Source organism: Carettochelys insculpta, unplaced genomic scaffold, assembly GCF_033958435.1.
Source record: "Carettochelys insculpta isolate YL-2023 unplaced genomic scaffold, ASM3395843v1 scaffold_0035, whole genome shotgun sequence".
In the NCBI taxonomy this organism is placed as follows: domain Eukaryota; kingdom Metazoa; phylum Chordata; order Testudines; family Carettochelyidae; genus Carettochelys; species Carettochelys insculpta.
Genome location: NW_027439072.1, coordinates 418,441 through 431,078, shown reverse-complemented (window position 1 = coordinate 431,078; position 12,638 = coordinate 418,441). Strand labels below are relative to the sequence as shown.

The 12,638-nt window shown below is 51.6% G+C and overlaps 1 non-coding gene across 1 annotated transcript; it reads right to left on the bottom strand.

Annotated features, from left to right (window-relative positions):
• Positions 1 to 8,496: 8,496 nt before the first annotated feature.
• Positions 8,497 to 8,569, bottom strand: TRNAR-UCU (transfer RNA arginine (anticodon UCU)). Its single transcript has one exon. It is a non-coding gene; the product is annotated as a tRNA-Arg (tRNA).
• Positions 8,570 to 12,638: the final 4,069 nt, after the last annotated feature.

Sequence of the window (12,638 nt, the reverse complement as noted above, 5' to 3'; positions counted from 1 at the left end):
TCTGAGCCCTTCTGTGTTTTGTTATCGTGGATACTGGACAATAATGAGACAATGTCATTGGCAATACAGAATTCAAACAGCAACCTGCCTCCCAGCAGAGCGGGGATTTGGGGCTCTCTGTGCTCAGCCAGGTGCAATGGCACAAGAGAGCACCTTGACCATTCCCCAGCCCTCTGGAGGGAACGGGAACAGCTCTGACCTGGAGGCTGGATTATAAGGGGAAGTCAGGACCATGGACAAAGCACATGGCTGGGATGCAGCACTCAGGATCCCTTCCCCAAATACACGTATCTACTCCCCATCTGAGACTGTGTTCTGCTAAATCTGCCCGGCTCCCTCCAGCATGGGCCGAGCTCAGGGACATGTGGTTAACCTGCCCTACAGATGTGAGGTCATCAGCTCCCTCCCACCAGTTGGCTCCCGCACTCAGTGCATCCCAGGGAGTGAGCCCTGGTGCCCTGGAGTGACCCAAAGCAGGTCTGGGCTGGGTGGGATTCTGTGTCTCTGGCTGTGTTCCCTGTCACATGCTGGAGTCACTTTCCATCAGAGCTTTAGTTTGCTCCCTACAAGCCGTTTGGTCTGTTTCTCTTTGGGCCTCTCTGTCCATTGCAGCCAGTGCAGAGAGCACAGTCTATCTGGCCAAGGCTGTTGGCTGATGTTTTTGGTTCATTAATTACAAAACTGTTCCCTGTCTTGCTAGACGGTATCGCAGGATCTCGCTTTCAGGAACTCATAGGAGCAGGGGATGCTCAGTCACAGACTAGCCATAGAAGCAGAAATCCCTGTCAGGAGAGAAATGAGTTGCTGTGTTTGTTGCTGAGTTCAATGGGGGAACTTGTGTGATATCCAGAGCCCCACAGAATCTCACCTGGATTCTGCTTCCTCTCTGCTGAAATGCCATCACCTGGGGGGCACTTGTCATAACACGTGGGTGGGTTGAACTAGCTACAGGAGTGGGCAGAGGACTAAGTGCTGCATTTCAACAGCTCAGCTGGTAGAACAGAGGACAATAGGGAGTCTTCAGCCAGACGGCCCTGCTCAAAGGTTTCTCGCAGGGAAAGCTGTAAAGTCAGCCCCACCCCCAGGGGATTTGCACTGGGCTGGTAATAACCCAAAGGGGCTGTGCGGAGGGTCACAAGTGGGACTGAAGGGCAGAAGGAGACAGAAAGGGAAAATGTTCTGCTAGTTACACTGCAGCAAACGCTCACCCTGACGAGCTCCAGCCGGGGCGGCACAGCCCATCCCCCCACGCCGTGAGAGACAGGAGATAACTCTGCCCCACAGCTGGGGTGTGAAGAGGGAGAAAGGAGGGTGTGGGGAGCACAAAGTGAAAGTGAGGGGGGGACTCAGGCTGAGGGAGCAAAGGGGGGCAGGACTCCAGGCTCTGCTGGTGGGACCCTGGCACTGGGGCAGGTGGGGTGGGAGGAGGGTCGATTGGTGGAGTCTGATCTGCACACGGCAGAGGGGACAGGAAGCGAAAGGGGGTTTTTTGTTCCTCTCATCCTCACTGTCCTCTCGGCGGCAACTCCAGCGTCCGTCGGGCACAATGTCTGTGCTGGGCAATGGGAAGGGGTTGTTGTGGGCAGCCCACCAGAGTGGGTCGGCCCCCACAAAAGCTCATCACTTGATAAATTCGTTTGGTTGTCGTTAAAGTGCTCCAGGACGGCTTTTTGGCTGAAGACACAGACTAATACAGGTACCTCCCTGTCAGGACCCACAGCTCAAGCAAGGGGGGCACCAAGGCTTAACTGGCTAAAGCACCTGCCTTGTAAACAGGAGATCCTGGGTTCAACTCCCAGTGGTGCCTCATTGGACGTCTTGAATCATGTTTTCCTACATGGGTGTGGGGAACCAAAGAGCCCTCCCTTGGCAATCCCAGTCATGGCTGGGGAAGGCAAAGGCTGATGGGAGAGGAGCCATTGGGAAGAATCCAGGCTCAGGCAAAGGCAGCTCGAAACTGGTGTTGGGAAGGTGGCTCCTCTGGCTACAAGAACAGAGACTGATCCTCCCAGCCCTGTGGCTCTCTGGCACTGCCTGTGCACAGCTGCTGACAGCGCAATCTCAGCAGGGCAGGAGAGGGAGAGTTACTCTCCTCTCACATCCCTTTGTTTGTCACTGACAAAACCCAAACCAGTTAGGAGAAAAGTCCCAGAGGCTCTGTGGCTCCCCTGGCCATGGACCTCCCAGGTAAGGGGAGATTAGGAAAGCAGCACCCAGTGGTGACTGGACAAATCTTTCTGGCTGCCTCTCACCTGCTTTGCAGCACCTCTGGGCTGTGCTGGAGAGTTCAGAGAGCTGCAGGAGGCGGCTGCCGTCCTTCTGGAGGAAGAAGTAACAGACGCTGACAGGTGGACAGCTGAGGTGGCTGCAGAGTGGAGCCACGTCTACACGTGCCGGCTACTTCAAAGTAGCGGCACTAACTTCGAAGTAGCGCCCGTCACGGCTACATGTGTTGGGCGCTATTTCGATGTTAACATCGACATTAGGCGGCGAGACGTCGAAGTCGCTAACCCCATGAGGGGATGGGAATAGCACCCTACTTCGACGTTCAACGTCAAAGTAGGGACCGGGTAGTCGTTGTGCATCCTGCAACATCAAAATTGCGGGGTCCTCCATGGCAGCCATCAGCTGAGGGGTTGAGAGACGCTGTCTCTCCAGCCCCTGCGGGGCTCTATGGTCACCGTGTGCAGCAGCCCTTAGCCCAGGGCTTCTGGCTGCTGCTGCTGCAGCTGGGGATCCATGCTGCAGGCACAGGGTCTGCAACCAGTTGTCGGCTCTGTGGATCTTGTGGTGTTTAGTGCAAGTGTGTGTGGGAGGGGCCCTTTAAGGGAGCGGCTTGCTGTTGAGTCCGCCCTGTGACCCTGTCTGCAGCTGTTCCTGGCACCCTTATTTCGATGTGTGCTACTTTGGCGTGTAGACGTTCCCTCGCAGCGCCTATTTCGATGTGGTGCTGCCCAACGTCGATGTTGCCAGCCCTGGAGGACGTGTAGACGTTATTCATCGAAATAGCCTATTTCGATGTAGCGTTCACATGTAGACGTAGCCTGGGTGTGAGGAGCACGGGAGGAACCCCAAAGCCCTTTGTCTGTTACTAAGGCAGGGAGGTGATGCCCTTGATTCTTGTTATTCACCAGCAGGTCTATGGAGCCAAGGGCTCAGCATTAGGTCCTGGGCCACTGAGCACTGGGGAATCCCATTCACAGTGTGTATTGTCTCCTGGCCCTCTCCTGCCCCAGACCTGCCTCTGCAGAGACACCCCCCACACTAGTGAGCAACAGTGTTGGCCTGTGCTTGGAGTCTGCCCAGCACAGGAGCTGGGGGGGCAGCCGGCTCAGCTGTGCTAGAAGTAGCATCACACAATAGGACTGGAACTCAACAAAGCTCAGCAGGATGGTGCCTATAAAGGCTCAGTGAGGATGGGATTCAAGCCCTGCAGAGCACAATGGATTAGCCGTCCATCACCTTCACCACTCGGCACCTCACCCAACGTGCCTGGAACTTTTTCATATGTCCCAACTTCAGCCCTGCCAGGAACCTTTCTGCCACTCACTGGCTGGCCGGGGACACGGGATGGGCAAGTTTGGCCCAACAGGGCTATGATCACTCATGTCCCCTGCAGAGCTGCTTCCTGGGGTGAGCAGGGGACTGTAGTGCCCTGCCCTGGGAGCAGCACAGCTCAGCCCATGTGTCCCTGCTGGGTGGGAACAGAGCAGGGCCATGGGCAGGGTCTGCAGCCTTTGTATCTGCTCCTGTCATGCTCTGCTCCTTTCCAGCTGCTCCCTTAGCACAGCAGCTCCAGGTGGATTGGCCCCTTCTCTGCCAGGTCAGTCTGTGAGGGGCTGATGGGAGGCAGGTTCAGGAGCAGGCGTTGGCTGGGACTGAACATGTGGGATCAGGCAGGGGCACTTGCCTGGCACAGCTTCTGTTGGCTGAGGGGCAAAGATACCTCTGTGATTCCCAGCCAGTGACATCAGTGAGGGAAAAGCCTTCAAGTACATGCCAGGAGAGAGTTTCTGTGCACTAGCAGCAATGCATCTGCTCGGCTCTCCTGCTGTACAACAGGGTCTGGTTCAACGTCTTCTGTCACAGGGGTGCTGGGCTAATCAGAGAGAGAGGTTACAGCAGAAAGAGGTGAGCCCCCAGAGGAAGCAGCTGCACTCACGCCTGGGACTTTCTATATCAGCTCTTCCAGATTGCGAATGAGACGTGCAAGATTTAAGTCTGCACCTCATTTGCGTTTCCTATTGGCCACATTTCCATGCTGCTTCCTAAAGGGCTGGGCAGTGGAGCCACAGCCTTCCTGTGTAGATGCTCAACAGGAGTCTTTGAAAGAGCTGCGGCTTTTTTGAAAAAAAAAATTCTCTCGTGCAGACGTAGCTGTGGGGAAAAAAGTAGAAAAGCAGAGCCAGGCTCCTGCCTAAACATTTGCAACAGCTTTTAACTCAGAAGTGTGTGTGTGTGTAACAGACCACGCGAATTCTTTTAACAATTACAGAACATACAAATGTTTAAACTCCAGTTTTATTCTTTCTCCTCACACTTGCTTAAAAAAGTCATTCTCAGCACTATGAAATCTATATCAAAACTTTCGCATGAGAGCTAATCGCTGAGGCCATGGCTACACTTTCAAAATGGAAATGCTAATGAGGCTCTGTCGGGACACACAGAGGAACCGGGAGCGCAGAGCTGTCACCAGCTCTGCCAACATCATGGAAATCATCAATATGTACTTCCAGGGCCATATCAACCACATCCTGTATACTGACAGGGCCCCCTCCAGGTGCCCCATGAAGGGTCAGCAACCAGGTACTACTGGGAATTGAATCCAGGATCCCCTGCTTACAAGAGGGGTTTTAAGCAGCTAAGCCATGGTGCCTCACTCTCGTCAACTCCTCCTTCTGCCCACACCTGACTCCCACCAGCCCCACCTGGGTCTGCTTCGCTCTGCTGGAGTTTTGAGCCTGTCAGACAGAAGAGCTGGGGAAGTTTAACTCCCAAGAGGGGGTGACTCTTTGCAGAGGTCTGTGCTCAAGAATTCGGTGGTGTCACTCAGGGGTGTAAGAAACTGTCCCCCACCTCCGGAAGAAAACAGACCTACTCCAGTGCTCAGATTGTTATGGCAACCCCAGGGCTTTTATGGTCCACATTGGTTGGGAAAGGCCTTGGCCAGTGAAGACCCAGAGGACAGGTGTCCTGGGACTGCTGTATTGGGGAGACTGTGGCCAGCGCTGGAAGCTCCCTAGAAATGGGGAACTGGCGACATCTGAAAGATTAGGTCATCACAGCCCATGACGCAGGTTAACCTTTGTTTTAAACGGAAATGTTTAAGGCCAAGGAGGCCGGGGTCCAGCAGCTTTCGAACCCAAATGGGCTGTTTCTTTGCAGGGGCAAATGTAGGAAATGGAAGGGGGCACTGGAGAAGCTTCGCTCCTGGCCTGACACTGCCTTGGAAAAGAAGGAGCAAAGACCCCACTTCTGTTGGAGAACGTGGGCATTTATCCCAAAGCCTCTCGCATGCTTAGTGAGCGCTCCACCAATTCAGCAAATTCCCCTGTGCCTGAGCATAATTTCTGACTCACCCATCTTATTCCAGAGGCCAAAACATCCCTGTGGCCGCCCATGGCTACGGCAAAGGGTCGCAAAGGCTGTGTTTGCACAGCTGCGTTCTTCCTGAATAAGTGGTTCCAGAAGAGGTATTCCAGAGTTGTTGATTCCGATGTAGCGCAGCTGCACACAACGTGGAGTTTGAAATACTGCTCTGCTATTTGGACATTCAGCATCTACAATGGAGCCGGTTTTGAAGCTCCTGTTTCAAAATAGCTATTTGAACTAGCTCCAATCATTATCCCAGGAGATGCCCAGCCAAGACTCTGCTCTCTCTCTCTCTCTTGCTCTGCGTCCTTTCAGCTCCTGGCCTTAGGCAGGAAAAGTCTCTTCTTGTCCTCAGTTCTAGAGGGGAAAAATTGGTATCTCTGTCACCCTCAGAGAGCAGAAGAGGATTTTCCTCTCTTCAGTTCCATCCCCACATGCCCCGAGAGGGCAGAAAACAACCCTTCGCCAGCTCACTGTCCTCCTCAGCACTCTGTCGTGTTATGTCTTTCCACATCAGCTCCATTTGTACCCTGGACCTATAAATGCTCTTCACATAGCCAGGAAAGGAGGAGCTCTGAATTTCAGCTTTTCCCTTACACAAGGACATGGGTTCGAGCACTCTGCCACTTGAGCGAACTCCTCTGCCTGGGAGCCCCAAAGCAATTAGGAAGGCCAGGCTGGCAAACCCCACGATGGCAGCATCCGGGTTCCCAAGCCGCATGAGCCTGTGGAGGAGCAGGGCATTGACTGCGTGGACGACCTGCAGGGGAAAGACATGAGCGAGCACAGGTGAGGGGTGTGCGGGGTGTGCCTGGCCCTCACCCCCGGGCTTCTGACTGCTGCTACCCTGCCTGTCAGTGCCTCAAAGTCAGCAGCTTTGAAGCTCCCAAGGTGGCCATTACGCTTATGAGGTGCTACATATGCATCCCAGCACCTCATTAGCCTCCTCTGACATGCCTGCTTAGCACGCCCCATTGGATGGAGGGGGCTTGTATGGAAGCACCCAGAGAGGAGTTACTGATACTGAACGCAAACCCAGCAATACCTGTTGGATGACGTGGTGTCCATCACTAGGTTCTCCCCTACTTCTTTGTAATCACTGCTGAGGCTCCAGGTAGATGGGAGAGAGCTGCCCTACATGCACAAATCACCTGCATCCCTTAGCAGCGGTAGCTCTGTGGGTGGGAGAAGCCAGGTCTGTGGGGGGCAGCTGTAGGGTGCACCTGGAGAGAGAAAGTAACAGAGAGAAAGCCGTGCTAGTCTATACACTATCCAAACAAAAAAGCAGTGAAGTAGAACTTTAAAGATTAACAAAATAATTTCTCAGGTGAGCTTTCATGGGACAGACCCACTTCTTGAGACCACAGCCAGACTGGAACAGACTCAGTATTTCAGGCATAGGGAACCAAAAACAGCATTCAAAGTTGACAACTTCAAACTCTCTCAGACAAAGAGTTAAGGGGCACAAAACAGACATCAAAACATTCCTGATTCACAAAGCAGTTAGTCTACATTTTAATGGAGTGGGCCAGTCTGTTAATGACTTCAGAGTTTGCATCTTGAAGAAGAATTTTCAGTCTGCTTTGGAAAACGAGACTGCTGAACTCTCGTTCATATTCAAATTCGACACATTAACATGTGGTTTGAACTGGGATGCAAATTTTCTGAGATACTATAGGGGCTCTTTTGTATCTATGGCGTCATGTAACGCTTGACTCCCACGCCCCTCACTGCTCTCTGATTTGCTGACCTTGGTAATAATTTTTTTCTGATCTGTCAACCTTGATGACTATTTTTGGTTCTCTGTGCCTTAAATATTGAGTCTGTTCTGGTCTGGCTCTGGTCTGAAGAAATGGGTCTGTCCCACAAAAGCTCACCTAATAAATTATTTTGTTAGTCTCTAAAGAGCTACTTTACTGCTTTTTTGTTCCAGAGAGAGAAAGTTTAATTAAACTCCATTTATAAAACCACTCTGGACATGGGGAGGAAAAGGAACCAGTGAAGCCGGGTTTGTCCTGCAGGGGACTGAAGATCAATGACTCAAAAGAGAGTGTCTGTCACTTGCGTACAGAGGAACGGCAAAGCCCAGGGCAGGAAGAGGCGAGGGCTTGTGCTGCCAGCGGGAGAGAGCTCACTCCATCAGTCTCCTCAGGCTGAAGGCAGGAGCCTCTTGGGTACCCACAGCTTTGAGTCTCTTCCTTTCCCACAGTGGCCCATTTTCAGGATCTGCTTCTTCTCAAGCAACCCCTTTCTCCTTCTCCACAACCCAACTTCTGTCTGGTACACGCAGGATGTGGCCACACGAGCCTCTCTTTTGCAGGGGCTGTGGGAGTGCGCCGCTTCAGAAGATGCTGTGATGTGGAGGGGTACATGTGTGTGTGGCTCACAGAGGGTGTGGGGCTCCTGCTGAGGGTAACCTGGCGACCAGGTAACACCTTTGTACTGCAGACAAAGGGCGAGGTGGAGCCCAAGGAGTTTAGATTGAAACTGGGAAGCAGTTAGTCTGGGCTGGGAGAGACAGAGACAAAGGAGGGGGCCAGGCCTCAGCTCTGGGGGCCCCTCGGGGCCTCCTCTCCCCAACATGGATTGGACTGGCTGTCTCTGCCGGCTGTACTGACACTTCTGTAAGATGCTGCGGCCTGTCGGCTAATAAACCTGCTGTTCTCCTGCTGAGTAAGAGTCACTCCCACCTGCAGACAGGGTGCAGAGCTTGGGGAAGCCTGAAGCCCACCACAGATTTGAATGAGGCAGTGATATTAACATGCAACAAGTCAGTTGCCTAAAGCAAAATCTCATGCTCTTCAGGTAGCAACCCTAGCACACAATTGCTCAAGTGAGCCCCTGTGGGTTTGAAAGCCCACTTTCTTCTTTTACCTTGAGCCTGACAAGAGGGAAAGAGAGCTTCACCCCAGGTGGGATTTGAACCCACAATCCTTGGCTTAGAAGGCCAATGCCTTATCCATTAGGCCACTGGGGTACACAAGTTAGTGGAAGCAATGAGGGATAAAATTCTCTCAAAAAATGTACATTTCTTACCTTGGAAGACAAAAAATTTGCTCTTTCTTTGTGTTTGTTCTTTCTTTGTTGTGAATCTGAGAAACGCCCAGGGAGTAACTCTGCAGTAGCAACAAAGCAGTGACCCACACCCAGCTAGATGTTTAGTTACCATCCCTGGCCGTTCACCAGGAAGGGACATGTAGGTGACAGGTTCACAATTGCCATGAAAGGCAGCTGCTCGATGGGCTGTTCGCTCTGAGGTGCCTGGTTCTGAGACACACCCAGGATCTTTCTGGCACCCAGAGGAGCGTGTAAAGTAAGGGACATTGACAGGATCATTTCTCCTCTCCTCCTGTACCTATACTGAAGGCAGCAACAATGTTGGAAAGACAAAGAAACCTTTGACGTGGCCTAATCAGAAAAGCATCCCAGGAAGCACAAACTGCTGGAAGTTATGGGGAAGGGAAACCTTCCAATCTGGCTCAGCATGAGCACATTTAGGAATTAGACTGGAATTTCTCTTTTCTTTCTCTTGTAACAGTTCTGGACTCCTGCACCAATAGCACCTCGAAACAGATGCAACTGATCTTTTTGTGGGGAATAAATCTCAGCTACTAGAGTTTTGATTGACATTTGGGGAGTCCGTGTGAGGAAACGTGCAGGGAACTGGGCTTGTTGACCTCGTGAGGTCCCTTCCACTTCTAGTACTCTAGGAAAGAGACTGGAGGATAGTCACCCCTTTGATTTACTGAGGGACTCATGAAGGAGCTCGGTCTGATAAGAGGGTCTACAGCTGTGTAATGTAAGCCTTTTGTCAGAACGAGTCGGCAGCAACCAGGGTCTGTTTCAACATTGAGGGGTCCCTTGTCATCCATCTCACATAGAACCAGCTGGAGCCCCCACCCAGAAGCCTGGGAAATTCTCACAGCCCTGGGTGCCTCGCAGGGGCAATGCTTCCCCACTCACAAGCACAGAGTCTGAGTGTAGAAAATGAGCTTTTAATGAAAGAGGCAGAAAAGTCATATGACAGAAGCTTGGGAAAATACCACACCCAGAGGTCACAATCAAGCCTCCAGTAAGTGTCCCCGCTCAAGCAGATGGAGCAGTGCCCTTTGCCTCTCAGGCTCAGCCGTCCTATACTGGAAAGAGCCAATCCACACACCCAAGCTTTCTCCCTATCCACTTCAAATGCCCCACTTCCAAGTCTTCCCAGTCCCTGCACTCCCTGACACATCACTTTCGACTTGTCTACACTCGCCCCTGCATAAAACGAAACAGGAAGAAGGGACATTTGAATAATAGGTGGTCCTTTCGACAGGCCCCCCCACACACAGATGGTACAAGGTTCGAAAGTGGCACTTTTCAATCGCCTTGTGCTCCATTATGCTTATGAGGCACTGCATGTTGATGGCAGCACCTCATTATCATCTTCCGACCTCACTCATTACCATGCCCCTTCCAGAAGGAACAGGCGAGTGTGGACGTGGCCCTTGCTGCATTCCCTCTCTGAACTGGAGGTAATGCAACCTTTGTGCTGGACCGGCGTTCCGCATCCCCTGCCAGCTGCCCACCCGCCGCTCACACCTGCTGGCTGCTTCTCACACCAGACGTCCCTCTCCTGTCTTGTGGGTTTTGCAATAGGCAGAACCCTGTGTTTGAAGCACTCCAGGGCTTCAGCTACCAGCTCATAGGGGATTTCAGTTCACACTGGTATTCAGCTCTGCATCGAGGTACAGCATCTCGGTATTCACCAGGATGAATTCTAGCAGAATAGTTCTTGACCCATTTTTAGGTCCACGTTCTAACTGCAGGGGGAAGAAATAGTCAAACCACTTTTACCGCTGTATAGCCCAAAGGCTTCCAGCAAGCTGAATCAACCACTAGTCCTACCCTTTCTCACTTCATAATGTTTCCATGAAGGGATCCCTCTGTAATCCATATCTGACACAGCAGTCATGAGTGCCCTGTAGCCCACAACAACTTCAAGCACTGGTGAGACTCCACAATTCTTACACTGGGGAAAGTCCTAAAATGTGACTTTCCAACAACAAGCTATTTACAAGAGATGAAAACGCTTTGCTTCACTTGCTCCCATGAGGCTTTGTTTTCAAGGCATTACATGGGCTCACCTTTACATTTGAGGACACATTCCCCAAATCCTTCAGCAGTACAAAGCTCCTGTTGGCACATTCTTTACAGGAAGAAGAAAATTTCTGAGAAGCAGGAGGTTAGCTGGTGTCTCCCTGCAGAGAGTTCATGAGCAGGTCGGGGGACCGTACATGCACTTCACCTCGCTGTGCCTCTTCACACTGACAGCCATGTGACAAAAAAGCAAAAAGGGGCTACTTGCTAGTGAAGAGGAGACAGTAAGGTGTGTTCTGGGGCACTCAGAAATCCCAGAGTCAGACTGTCAGGGTTTAAATGAGTAACAACCCTCCAGACCACCCTCTGGCAAGCAGGTAATGAAGCCTCGGTCTCTGATGAGGCAACTCCCTGCAGCCCTAATGACAGTCCCAGAGCAGCTGACTGGCTGGCTGGCCCCACTTTAGCCAGCACAGGAAGAAAAAGCTGTGGAAACAACCAGGGAGAACTCACAAATGTTACAGCTTCTTTCCAAGGCCATTGATGACCTCTGTCCCTACACAACTTGCAGGGGAAAGAAGAACCAGGCAGCAGTTCTCTGTCTGTGCTGGAGTTCACAGAAGCAATGAATGATGGTTTCCCTCCCCTGGGGCTCAGCGGGTACAGTTACAGACCCCTCTATCTGGCACCCGATTCTCACTCTGATAATCTCTTGGTTGATCTGGAGCTGCTGAACTTGTTGAGGGTATTTCATGTCCTCCAGAAGTTACTTTCTTTCCCATTCCCAGAGTCTGGGCTGGGCTGAATGGGTGGGGAACCAGCCAGAGGGGAACTTTAACCCAAACTTGGCTCTTCTGAGCATCTCGAGCACAATGGTTCTCAACTTGTTCACTACTGTAGGCTGCATATGAAACCACAGTGCATAATGTGGGCTGTGTCCAATACTACCTGTGTGTTTGTGAGGATGTCACAAGTGGGTGCTGAATGAGCTGCAAACAGGTCACAGACTGTGAACCACTGCTGTGGTGCGGAGCTACTGCAGCTGATGTGGAGGCAGACAGAGGAGGCAAGTGTCCTTTTGCACACAAAGAGGGCAGAGCAGGAACAAGGGAACTCAGCTTTTCAATCTTCTAAGCTGAGTGTGACGCTCCTCAGGGACACCCAGGATTGTGAGGGACCTGCTCCCACCAGCCTGTGGTACCGTACAAGCAAGGCACTAACACACATCCACACACTTTATTTCCAAAAGTGAGACCTCTTGACAAAGCTGCTGCACCATTTTGTAGCTCTCTGTAAGGCCCCTGCGAATCTTCTAACTTCTTCTTCATGTTTTCTGTGTTTCCAGACTGCCAGCAGCCTGGATTCACAGTTCTAGTAGTTACAAGCAGTCTTACACCTAAAGCACCACATTCCGTCCCCTCTTGAGAAGCCTCTTCATTTTAAAATAAAACTGATTCGAACTACAGCAACAAATATGGAATAAGCCACTATACTGTTGGCAGAAATCCTACATCGAAAGCACTGGAAATACGACATAACATGGTCTCTAGTCTCGACAGGTGGTCGTTTGGATCTGGCAGACCTTCTCTCAAATCCAGTTCCTGATACAATATCTTCTTGTGTTGGCAACTACGGTGAAGTCATCCAGTGGGGTTGGGTGTTGGCATCATCTCCTTTTGGTGCACAGGCAGGTTTCCAAAGGACCCCGCAGACTTTGAAATCCCCCTATTCCTATCAGCAGAGTAGCTGGCCATTAGCATGGCTATTTTGAGGTTTTGGCCAAATGTGGACACAGCCCATTTGTCCTTATTGATCCTTATCACATTTCTTTTGACCCCACCCTGTAATTTATCCAAGTCACTCAGGAGCCTATCCCTACCCTCCAGCAGATCTACCTATTCCACTAGTTTATGGTCATCTGCAAATTTGCTAAGGGTGTAGTATTCCCCCTCATCCAGCTTTTCAAT